Source organism: Lagenorhynchus albirostris, chromosome 14 (genome assembly GCF_949774975.1).
Source record: "Lagenorhynchus albirostris chromosome 14, mLagAlb1.1, whole genome shotgun sequence".
NCBI lineage: Eukaryota > Metazoa > Chordata > Mammalia > Artiodactyla > Delphinidae > Lagenorhynchus > Lagenorhynchus albirostris.
In genome coordinates, this window is record NC_083108.1 from 29,056,483 (window position 1) to 29,070,029 (window position 13,547).

The window sequence follows — 13,547 nt, forward strand, 5'->3', positions numbered from 1 at the left end:
TTTTTTTCAATTTGATAACTATGCCTCTTGGTGTGTTCCTCCTTAAGTTTATTCTGTATGGGACTCTCTGCACTTCCTGGACCTGGGTGACTGTTTCCTTTTCATGTTAGGGAAGTTTTCAGTTACTGTCTCTTCCAATATTTTCTCAGGTCCTTAGTCTGTCTCTTCTCTCTCTGGGACCTCTATAATGTGAATGTTTTTGCGTGTAATGTTGTATCAGTGATCTCTTAGACTGTCCTCATTTCTTTTAATTCTTTTTGCTTTATTCTGTTCTGCGGCAGTGATTTCCACCATTCTGTCTTCCAGCTCACTTATCCATTCTTCTGCCTCAGTTATTCTCCTATTTTTTCATTTTTTTTAGTATTTTAATTAATCTATTTATTTATTTATTTTTGGCTGTGTTGGGTCTTCGTTTCTGTGCAAGGGCTTTCCCTAGTGGTGGCAAGCAGGGGCCACTCTTCATCGTGGTGCGTGGGCCTCTCACTATCGCGGCCTCTCTTGTTGCGGAGCACAGGCTCCAGATGCGTGGGCTCAGTAGTTGTGGTTCACAGGCCTAGTTGCTCTGCAACATGTGGGATCATCCCAGACCAGGGCTCGAACCCATGTCCCCTGCATTAGCAGGCAGATTCTCAACCACTGTGCCACCAGGGAAGCCCCTATTCTCCTATTGATTCCTTCTAGTGTATTTATCATTTCAGTTATTGTGTTGTTTATCATTGTTTGTTCTTTAGCTTTTCTAGATTTTGTTAAACATTTCTTGTATCTTCTGCATTTGTGCCTCCATTCATTTTTGGAGATCTTTGATCATCTTTGATATCATTACTCTGAATTCTTTTTTGGGAACATTTCTATCTCCACTTCTCTTAGTTCTTATTCTGGGCTTTTATCTTGTTCTTTCATCTGGGACATACTCCTGTCTCATATTGTTTAACTTTCTGTTACTGTGCTTTCCATTTTGCAGCCTGCAGAATTATAGTTCTTCTTGCTTCTGTTGTCTGCCCCCAGTGGATGAGGCTAAGAGCTTTGTGCAGGCTTCCTGGGGGGAAGAACTTGTACCTGTTAACTAATGGGTAGAGCTGGGTCTTTTCCCTCTAGTGGGCATGGTGGTGTCAGGGAAATGTTTACCAGGCAGCTTTGTGCTCAGGAAGACTTTAAGTAGCCTGTCTGCTGATGGTTACGATTGTATCTCCACCTTGCTGGTTGTTTGGACTGAGGTATCTCAGCACTGGACTCTATAGGCTGTTGGGTGGGGCCAGGTCTAGGTGAGAAATGGTGGCTTCCAAGAAGGCTCACACCAGTGAGTACTTCCCAGAACTACTGCCACCAGTATTCTTGTCCTCACAGAGAGCCAGAGTTTCCCCCCACCTCTGCAGGAGACCCTCCAATATTGGCAGATAAGTCTGGCTCCATCCCTTATGAGGTCATTGCTTTTTTTCTGTGTCCTGGTGCACACAATACCCTGTGTGTGCCCTACAAGAGTGGAGTTTCTGTTTCCCCCAGTCCTGTGTAATTCCTGAAATTAAACCACACTGGCATTCAAAGCCACATTCTCTGAGGGCTTCTTCTCCCATAGCCAGATACTTTGTCTTTGGATGTAAGGTATATTTTTTAGTAGCTTCCAGCATTTTTTTGTCAATGGTTGTTCAGCAGTTAATTATGATTTGGGTGTTTCCATAAGAAGAGGTTAGCTCATGTCCTTCTACTGTGCCATGTTGTGTCTCCTGTCCACACTATCTTAATTATTATAATATTATAGCTAATTTGATGTTCTGCAATTTTACCATGACATATATTTATATTGGTTTATCTTGCCAAGGGTTCATTATATTTTCTGAGTCTAATAATATTAAGTGCCTTTAAATAGTTATGGAAATTTCTCAGGTAATATTTCTCCAAACATTACCTCCCCATTACTCTCTTTATCTAGAAATACAATTGGATGCATGCTGGACCTCTTCATTCTGTTCATCTTCTCTCAATGTCTGTTTTATATTTTCCTTTTCTTTAAGTGGAAATTCCTTCAGATCTCTTTTAGTTCATTAATTCCCTCTTCATCTGTGCCTAATCTGATGCGTCAAATTTCCACTGACTTTTAGATTTCAACTGTCATGTTTATAATTTCTAGAAAATCCATTTGGTCCTTTGCCAATATGTCTTGTCAATTTAAAAAGTCTCTGATTTAAGAAAACTTTTTCCCTCTTATTTCTTTAACTTTTAAACATACTTATTTTATATTATTACTATGATAATTTCAATACCTGCAGTCTTTGCAGATCTGATTAATATGTTTTTGTTTCTGCTGACCCTAATGTATAGTGGAATTGTTCCTCATGGATTTAATGAATTTTGATTGTGAAATTCATCTCAAAACTGGTGTGAGAGAAATGTTTTCCTAACTTTCTTTTTTCCTGTTCCATATAAGAGAGAAGCTGAGAGAAGCAGGTTTTCTTTTGTGGGCGAGCACTTTCTTTTTCTATTTCACCAGTAAATGTGTCACCCTTCAAAGTATCCTCATTTTATTCACAGATCTATGATTTAAATTTCCTTGGGCTGCAAGCTTTTCCTCTTATTTCTGGTTTTACATTTTTTACTAAAACCAACAAATTCTGGCTCCAATTTCTTATCCCAGTGAAATCACCCAATTGTCTGTCTGAAATATACAGAATTCTGTACTCAACAGTTTCAGAATACATGTAGAATATGTTTAAGTACATGATGATGTATATTGGCCATAAAGCAAATCTCAACAAATACCAGTAGGTTAAAAATCACAAGGAATATGTACTTTGATGACAGAGATTTTAATCTAGAAATAAACAAAAAAATCTAAAACTTTAATTATAAAACTTCCAAATTTGGAAACCAAGCAATACACTATAAAATAACTTATATGTTAAATTTTAAAAAGATGATAATTGGAAAATTTATTTAAATGAATGAAAAAATATTATATCCTGTGGGTTACCACTAAAGCTGTGACTAGAGAGAAGTTTATAGTCTGAAATGCATATACTCAGAAAGAAAAATGGGTGAAAATCAGTGAGCTAAGCATTCATATGAAGACTAATTACATTTAAACAAAAGAGAGAAATAATAAAATTGATAAATAAATTAATATAAAAATATATTGGAGATAAGAAACTCAAAATTTGGTTTATTTAAAAGGTTAAAGTAATGAATTTCTTGGGAGACTAATATTAAAAAAGGAAGAAAACACAAATACTATTAACAAAAATGGTAACATTATTACAGATTCTAATATTTTAAAATGATAATAGGAAATTATCATAAACTTTATAGCAATAAGTAAATTTAGATGAAATAAAAATATCTGTGAGTGGGGAGGAAGCAGAAGAGTAAATATTACACAAGAGGAAAACCAAAACCTAAACAGACATATATTTTAAAGAAAAATCATCCATAAAGAAATCATCATTTTATTATTCCAAGGATAAAAGAAATGAATAATATCAATATTACTTAAAATGTTTCAGTAAAATAAAATAAGAAAAAATATTCTCTCTCTCTCTCTCTTTTAATAAAACTGGAATAAGCTTCAAGGATATCAAAAGAAAATTGAAAGAACAATCTCTTCATGGACATAGATTTTAAAATCCTAAATAAAATATTAGAAACAAAATCCAATTATATATAAAAAATATATCACAAACAGGTTGTGTTTAATTCTAGGAATTCAAAAATTGGTTAATATAAGAAAAATCAATCAATGTATTACACCTTCCTAGATTAAAGGGGGAAAACACATGATCACCACAATAGGTGCAACAAAGATATTTGAAAAAAAATTAACAACCATTCAGATTAAAAAATATATTATCATATTAGGAAGGAACACTGTTAATGTGATAAAAGATATCTACAAAATTCCCACAGAAAACATCACATTAATGGTGGAATAGGTATAAAAATATTTATCTGAAATTGAAGAGGCAACAAAGAAGTCTATTATTTTCACTTCTAATCAATGTTGGGCTGAGGTTCTAGTCAATGTATTAAGATAGGATAAAAATAAGGTATGAACATAAAGAAATAAATCACCTGGGCTTCCCTGGTGGTGCAGTGGTTGAGAGTCCACCTGCTGATGCAGGGGACACGGGTTCGTGCTCCGGTCTGGGAAGATCCCACATGCTGTGGAGCGGCTGGGCCCATGAGCCATGGCTGCTGAGTCTGTGTGTCTGGAGCCTGTGCTCCACAGTGAGAGAGGTCACAAGAGTGAGAGGCCCACGTACTGCAAAAAAAAAAAAAATTGCAAAAAAAACCCTGCAAAAAAACACAAAAAAATCACAAATTCCATTATTGTGTCTACAGACAGTCTCAAAGAAGCTACAGATAAAAGTATTATAGCTGAGTTTGTAAATTTGTATTATATAAGATTAATGTACAAAATATTGTGTTCCTATGTACTAGCAATAAGTACATAGAAACAAAATGATAAAATTAATATTTTATTTCTTTATACTGGCACCAAAAAATCAACTAATTAGGAATAAATCTAATAAAATAGTTCAAAAATTCCATACAGAAGTCTAGAAAACATTTTTGAGAGAAAATTAAAGACAATGTAAATAAGTGAAATTTTCATGGATCCAAAAACTAAATATTATAAAGATATCAATATAAGTTTCCTATAAATTCAATGCAATGTCAGTCAATATTTTAACATTTTAAAAAACTTTTTGAACTTGACATCTTGATTCTAATGTCCATAGAAACAGACCTCTTGTTTCTGTTCCAACAGGTAAGGAATTTGGAAGTTGTCACTCTGTCCTAACAACAAACAAAAAGCTGAACAAACTGAAAAATTAATAACTTTTCTGAGATCCATCAGAGAAGTGAGGTCACAGGGAAAACACTCCCATAATTGGAGAGAAAAGCTGAATGCAGGGATTCACAATTTGTGAGAGCAGAAACCCAAGAGCAGAATCATTCCTGTGAACCAGAGCCAGGGTAGGAAAATCTGAGCTGTAATTGAAGAGTTGTTTCAGGCTTAATGTGGACAAGTCTGATAGATAAAAACTTCAGGGAATCCAGTTATGGGGATGGTCCTACACTTCTGTGAATTTTATCTCAACAAGATTTAACAGGTCCCCACAGTGAAAATAAGAAAAATCCCCTCCTGCTTCCAGAAGGGAGAGGTAAAAAGTAACCATCTGAATGTATACCAGAGCATTTGGTTCTTCTTAATAAGGCTTTACCTTAGAAGAGCTATTTTGCCAGGTCTACCTGATTGGGCTTTTTTCAGAGCTTAATCATCTGGGGTAAGGGAAATACCCAACTTTATCCTGTCCCACCTATGAGAGAGGAAAAAAAAAAAAAGAACTGAAAAGCACTCATGAAGTTCACAGTTCTGAGTAATAGACAAGCTCACTAAAAGATTGAGCTCTAATCACAAATACAAAGAACTATAGATTGTGGGACACAAAGTTGGTATTTGAAAGTAAATAACTCCCCTATATACTAGCAATAAACTAGTGGAATTTGAGATTAAAAACACAATATGATTGTGTTTTTATGAATATGAATATGAATCTCAACAGATAACCCTAAAATTTATATGGTTCCACAAAAGACCCCAAATAACCAAAGCAATCTTGAGAAAAGAGAACAAAGCCAAGGGAATCATGATCCCTGACTTTGGACTACACTACAAAGCTACAGTAATCCAAACAGTATGGTACTGGTATAAAAACATACACATAGACCAATGGAAGAGAATAGGGGCCCAGATATAAACCCATGCATATATGGTCAATTAATTTATGACAAAAGAAGCAAAAATATACAATGGGGAAAGGAAAATCTCTTCAATAAGCAGTGTTGAGAAAGCTGGACAGCTACATGTAAAAGAATAAAATAAGAACATTTTCTTACACCAAATACAAAAATAAACTTGGAATGGATTAAAGACCTAAATGTAAGGCCAAAAACCATAAAACTCCTAAAATAAACACTCTTTAACATAAATCTTATCAATATTATTTTGGATTTGTCTCCTCAGGCAAAGAAAAAAAAAGATAAACAAATTTAAAAGATTTTAAATTTAGTCAAATTTAAAAGATTTTGCACAGTGAAGGAAGCTATCAAAAAAGCAAAAATCCTTTTTATTTATTTATTTATTTTTTGCTGAATGGGATAAGATATTTGAAAATAATGTTTGATAAGGGGTTGATATCCAAAATACATACAGAGCTAATGTAACTCAATGTCAATAAAATAACCCAATTAAAAATGGAAAGAAGGAAAAATCATCTCTAGCTTCAATCTGCTGCTGGATAGGAACTAATCAGAGAGAGAGAGGTGGAAGACAGAGAAGAGGGCGTCCAGAGATTTCCTGATATCACCTCCACTCCAACTCTCTTTATACTTTCCATGCAAAAAGAATAATAGAAATAAGGAGGTGATGGGGTTTCCAAAAACAAAAATCGTAACCTTCAACCAACTGGAGAGGTCAAAAATCCCATCCACCACAACTCTCATTTTGAACGTAAAGTTGTACCACACACAATCAGGATGTTACTTAAGAGTGCTCTTAAAAGAATACAGGCTGTGTGGCTGACAGGGACTAGGTGCTCTGGCCAGGTGTCAGGCCTGTGCTTCTGAGGTGGGAAAGCCAAAGTGAGGACATTGGTCCACCAGAGAACTCCCAGTTCCACATAATATCAAATGGCAAAAGCTCTCCCAGAGATCTCCATCTAAATGCTAAGACTCAGCTCCACTCAATGACCAGCAAGCTACAGTGTTGGACACACTATGCCAAACAACAAGCAAGACAGGAACACAAGCCAAACCATTAGCAGGGAAACTGACTAAAGTCATAGGTCACAGGAACACCAACACACACCAAGAGATGCGGACCTACACACCAGAAAGACAACATCTAACCTCATCCACCAGAACACAGGCACAAGTCCCCTGTAACAGGAAGCCTACACAATTCAATGAACCAACGTTAGTCACTGAGGGCAGAGACCAAAAACAATGGGAACTATGAACCTGCAGCCTGTGGAAAGGAGACCCCAAATACAATAGTTAAGCAAAATAAGAAGACAGAGAAACAACAGATGAAGGATCAAGGTAAAACCCATCAGAACAAAGGGATGAAGAGGAAATAGGCAGTTTACCTGAAAAAGAATTCAGAGTAATGATAATAAAGATGATCCAAAATCTTGGAAATAGAATACAGAAAATACAAGAAACATTTAACAAAGACCTAGAAGACATAAAGAGCAAACAAAAAATGATGAACAACACAATAAATGAAATTAAAAATTCTCTAGAAGGAATCAACAGCAGAATAACTGAGGCAGAAGAACGCATAGGTGACCTGGAATATAAAATAGTGGAAATAACTACTGCAGAGCAGAATAAAGAAAAAAAGAAAGAAACAATTGAGATCACTCTCAGAGACCACTGGGACAACAGTAAATGTACCAACATTCAATTATAGGGGTCCTAGAATGAGAAGAGAAAAAGAAAAGGAGTGGGAAAATATTTGAAGAGATTATAGATGAAAACTTCCTTAATATGGGAAAAGAAATAGTGAATCAAGTCCAGGAAGAGCAGAGAGTCCCATACAGGATAAATCTAAGGAGAAACATGCCAAGATATATATTAATCAAACTATCAAAAACTAAATACAAAGAAAAATATTAAAAGCAGCAAGGGAAAAACAACAAATAACAGACAAGGGAATCCCCATAAGGTTAACAGCTGATCTTTCAGCAGAAAATCTGCAAGCCAGAAGGGAGTGGCAAGACATATTTAAAGTGATAAAAAGGAAAAACCTACAACCGAGATTTGTCTACCCAGCAAGGATCTTATTCAAATTTGATGGAGAAATTTAAAAACGTTACAGATGAGCAAAAGCTAGGAGAATTCAGCACCAGCAAACCAGCTTTACAACAAATGCTAAAGGAACTTCTCCACCCAGGAAACACAAGAGAAGGAAAAGACCTTCAATAACCAACACAAAACAATTAAGAAAATGGTAATAGGAGCATACATATCGATAATTACCTTAAATGTAAATGGGTTAAATACTCCACCAAAAGACTGGCTGAATGGATACAAAAACAAGAGCCATATATATGCTGTCTACAAGAGACCCACTTCATACCCAGGGAAACATACAGACTGAAACTGAGAGGATGGAAAATGATATTCCATGCCAATGGAAGTCAAAAGAAAGCTGGTATAGCAATTCTCATACCAGACAAAATAGACTTCAAAATAAAGACTATAACAAGAGACAAAGAAGAACATTGCATAATGATCAAGGGATCAATCCAAGAAGAAGATATAACAATTGTAAGTATTTATGCACCCAACATAGGGGAAACAAAACACAGAAGGCAAATGATAACAGCCATACAAGGGGAAATTGATAGTAACAAAATAATAGTAGGGGACTTTAAGCCCCACCTTCAGCAATGGGCAGACCATCCAAAACGAAAATAAATAAGGAAACTCAAGCTTTAAAAAACACATTAAACAAGATGGATTTAATTGACATTTATAGGACATTCCATCAAAAAACAACAGAATACACATTCTTCTCAAGTACTCATGGAATCTTCTTCAGGATAGATCATATCTTGGGTCACAAAACAAGTGTTGGTAAATTTAAGAAATTTGAAATTGTATCAAGTATCTGTTCTAACCACAACACTATGAGACTAGATATCAATTACAGGAAGAACGCTGTAAGTAAGAAAAAAAAACCATAAACAAATGGAGGCTAAATGATACACTACTAAATAACCAAGAGATCACTGAAGAAATTAAAGAAGAAATCAAAAATATCTAGAAACAAATGACAATGAAAACATGATGAAACAAAATCTATGGGCTGTAGCAAAAGCAGTTCTAAAAGGGAAGTTTATAGCAATACAATCCTACCTCAAGAAACAAGAAACAACTCAAATAAACAACATAACCTTACACCTGAAGCAATTAGAGAAAGAACAAAAAACCCCCACAAAGTTAGAAGAAGGAAATAAATCAAAAATATCAGATCAGAAATAAATGAAAAAAAAGGAAGGAAACAATAGCAAAGATCAATAAAACTAAAAGCTGGTTATTGGAGAAGATATATAAACTTGATAAAACATTAGCCAGACTCATCAAGTAAAAAAGGGAGAAGACTTAAATCAATAGAATTAGAAATGAAAAAGGAGAAGTAAAACTGACACTGAAGAAATACAAAGGATCATGAGAGATTACTACAAGCAACTATATGCCAATAAAATGGACAACCTGGAAGAAATGATCAAATTCTTAGAAAAGCACAACTTTTCAAGACTGAACCAGAAAGAAATAGAAAATATAAACAGACAAATCACAAGCACTGAAATTGAAACTGTGATTAAAAATCTTCCAACAAACAAAAGCCCAGGACCAGATGGTTTAAAAGGTGAATTCTATCAAAGATTTAGAGAAGAGCTAACACCTATCCTTCTCAAACTCTTCCAAAATATAGCAGAAGTGGGAACACTCCCAAACTCATTCTATGAGGCCACCATCACCCTGATACCAAAAGCAAAGATGTCACAAAAAAAGAAAACTACAGGCCAATATCACTGATGAACATAGATGCAAAAATCCTCAACAAAATACTAGCAAACAGAATCCAACAGCACATTAAAAGGATCATACACCATGATAAAGTGGAGTTTCTCCCAGGAATGCAAGGATTCTTCAACATATGCAAATAAATCAATGTGATAAACCATATTGACAAATTGAAGGATAAAAAACATATGATCATGTCAATAGATGCAGAAAAAGCTTTCAGCAAAATTCAACACCATTTATGGTAAAAAGCCTCCTGGAAGGAGGTAGAGAGGGAACTTACTTCAACATAATAAAGGCCATATGTGACAAATCCACAGTCAACATTGTTCTCAATGGTGAATAACTGAAACCATTTCCTCTAAGATCAGGAATGAGACAAGGTTGTGCACTCTCACCACTATTATTCAACAGAGTTTTGGAAGTTTTAGCCACAGAAATCAGAGAAGAAAATGAAATAAAATGAATCCAAATCAGAAAAGAAGAAATAAATCTATCACTGTTTGCAGATGACATGATAATATACATAGATAATCCTAAAGGTGCTACCAGAAAACTACTAGAGCTAATCAATGAATTTCCTAAAGTAGCATGATACAAAATTAATTTACAGAAATCTCTTGCATTCCTATACATTAATGATGAAAAATCTGAAAAAGAAATTAATGAAACATTCCCATTTACCATTGCAAGAAAAATAATAAAATACCTAGGAATAAACCTACCTAAGGGGACAAAAAACCTGTATGCAGAAAACTATAAGACACTGTTGATAGAAACTAAAGATGATACAAACAGATGCACCATGTGCTTGGACTGGAGGAATCAACATTGTGAAAATGATTATATTACCCAAAGCAATCTATAAACTCAATGCAATCCCTATCAACCTACCAATGGCACTTTTCACAGAACTAGGATAAAAAATTTCACAGTTTATATGGAAACACAAAGGACCCTGAATAGCCAAAGTGGTCTTGAGAAAGTAAAACAGAGCTGGAGGAATCAAGCTCTTGCACATCAGACTATAATACAAAGCTACAGTAATCAAGACAGTATGGTGCTGGCACCAAAACAGAAAGATAGATCAATGGAACAGGATAGAAAGCCCAGAGATAAACCCATGCACATATGGTCACCTTATTTTTGATAAGGAGACAAGAATATACAGTGGAGAAAAGACAGCCTCGTCTATAAGTGGTGCTGGGAAAACTGGGCAGCTACATGTAAAAGAATGAAATTAGAACACTCCCTAACACCATACACAAAAATAAACTCAAAATTGATTAAAGACTTTAATGTAAGGCCAGACTCTATAAAACTCTCATAGGAAAACATAGGCAGAACACTCTATGACATAAATCACAGCAAGATCCTTTTTGACCCACCTCCTAGAGAAATGGAAGTAAGAACAAAAATAAACAAATTGGACCTAATGAAACTTAGAAGCTTTTGCAAAGCAAAGGAAACCATAAAAAAGGTGAAAAGACAACTCTCAGAATGGAAGAAAATGTTTGCAAATGAAGCAACTGACAAAGGATTAATCTCCAAAATTCACAGGCAGCTCATGCAGGTCAATACCAAAAACACAAACAGCCCCTTCCAAAAATGGGTAGAAGACCTAAACAGACATTTCTCCAAAGAAGATAGACTGATTGCCATCAAACACATGAAAGAATGCTCAACATCACTAATTAGAGAAATGTAAATGAAAATTACAATGAGGTATCACCTCACACCAGTCAGAATGGCCATTATCAAAACATCTACAAACAATAAATGCTGGAGAGGGTGTGGTGCAAAGGGAACCCTCTTGCACTGTTGGTGGGAATGTAAATTGATAGAGTCACTATGGAGAACTGTATGGAGGTTCTTTAAAAAACTAAAAACAGAACTACCATATGACCCAGCAATCCCAATACTGGGCATATACCCTGAGACAACCATAATTCAAAAAGAGTCATGTACCACCAATGTTCATTGCAGCTTTATTTACAATAGCCAGGACGTGGAAGCAAAGTAAGTGTCCATCAGCAGATGAATGGATAAAGAATATGTGGCACATGTATACAATGAAGTATTATTCAGTCATAAAAAGAAATAAAATAGAGTTTTTTGTAGTGAGCTGGATGGACCTAGAATCTGTCATACAGAGTGAAGTATATCAGAAAAAGAAAAACAAATACCATATGCTAACACATATATATGGAATCTAAAAAAAATAAAAGAAATAAATGATTCTGAAGAACCTAGGGACAGGAAAGGAATAGAGACACAGACATAGGGAATGGACTTGAGGACATGGGGAGGGGGGAGGGTAAGCTGGGCCAAAGTGAGAGAGTGGCATGGACATATGTACAAAACCATATATAAAATAGATAGCTAGTGGGAAGCAGCTGCATAGCACAGGGAGATCATCCTGGTGCTTTGTGAACACCTAGAAAGGTGGGACATGGAGGGTGGGTGGGAGACCCAAGGGGGAAGAGATATGGGTATATATATATATATATATATATATAGAGAGAGAGAGAGAGAGAGAGAGAGAGAGCTAATTCACTTTGTTATAAACAGAAACTAACACAGCATTGTAAAGCAATTATACTCCAATAAAGATGTTAAAAAATGGGAAGAAGATCTGAATAGACATTTTTCTAAAGAAGACATATAGATGGCCAACATGCATATGAAAAGATGCTCAACATCACTAGTCATCAGTGAAATCAAAATCAAAATCTCAATGAGATATCATTTCATATCAGTCAGAATGGTCATTGTCAAAAAGCCAATAAATGTTTCCAAGGAGCTGAAAATAATGAACCCTAGTACAATTTGTTGGAAGTGTAAATTAGTGTAGCCTCTATGGAAGAGAGTATGGAGGTTCCTCAAAAATACTAAAATAGAACTACCATATGCCTCAGACCTCCATTGCTGTGAATATATATCAAGTAAATGAAAACACTAATTCAAAAATATATATGCACTCCAATGTTTATAGGAGAATTATTTCCAATAGTCAGGATAGGGAAACAACCTAAGTGTCCATCAACAGATGAGTGGATTAAGAAGATGTGGTATATATACACAATGGAATATTACTTAGCCATGAAAAAGAATGAAATTTTACTATTTGAAACAACATGGATGAACCTGGAGGGTATTATGCTAAGTGAAATAAATCAGAGAGAGAAAGACAAATAATGTATGTTTTCACTTATATGTGGAACCTAAAAAATAAAACAAATGAATAAATATAACAAAACAGAAACAGCCTCACAGATGTAGAGAATAAACTAGTGGTTATCGGTGGGGAGTATGGTGGCAGAGGGTCAAGATATGGAAGGAGATTAAGAAATACAAACTACTAGGTATAAAATAAATGAGATGAAAGGAATGTGCAGCACAAGGTATATAGCCAATATTTTATATTAAATTGAGTATAATCTGTAAAAATATTGAATCACCATGTTGTTAAACTAATATAATATTGTAAATCAACAATATTATATTAACTATATTATAGTTAATATACTATACTTCAATCTACACTGTATTCAATCAACTGTACTTCAATAGAAAAACCCAATACAATGTGTATCTCCCAAATTTATTAGATATAAATTTAACAAAATATGTATAAGATCTACTTAAGGAAAACTACAAAACTTTGATGAAAGAAATCAAAGAAGAACTAAATAAATTGGGAAATATTTCATGTTTGTGGATAAGAAGACTCAGTATTGTCAAGATGTTAGTTGTTCTTAACATGATCTGTAGATTCAATGCAATTTTAATCAAAATGCCATTGAGTTATTTTGTGAATATTGACAAACTGATTCTAGAGTTTACATCAAGAGGCAGAAGATCCAGAGTAGCCAAACGATGTCAAAGGAAAGAATGAAGTTGGAGGATTGACGTTACTTAAGTTCAAGACTTATTATAAACCTACAATAATCAAG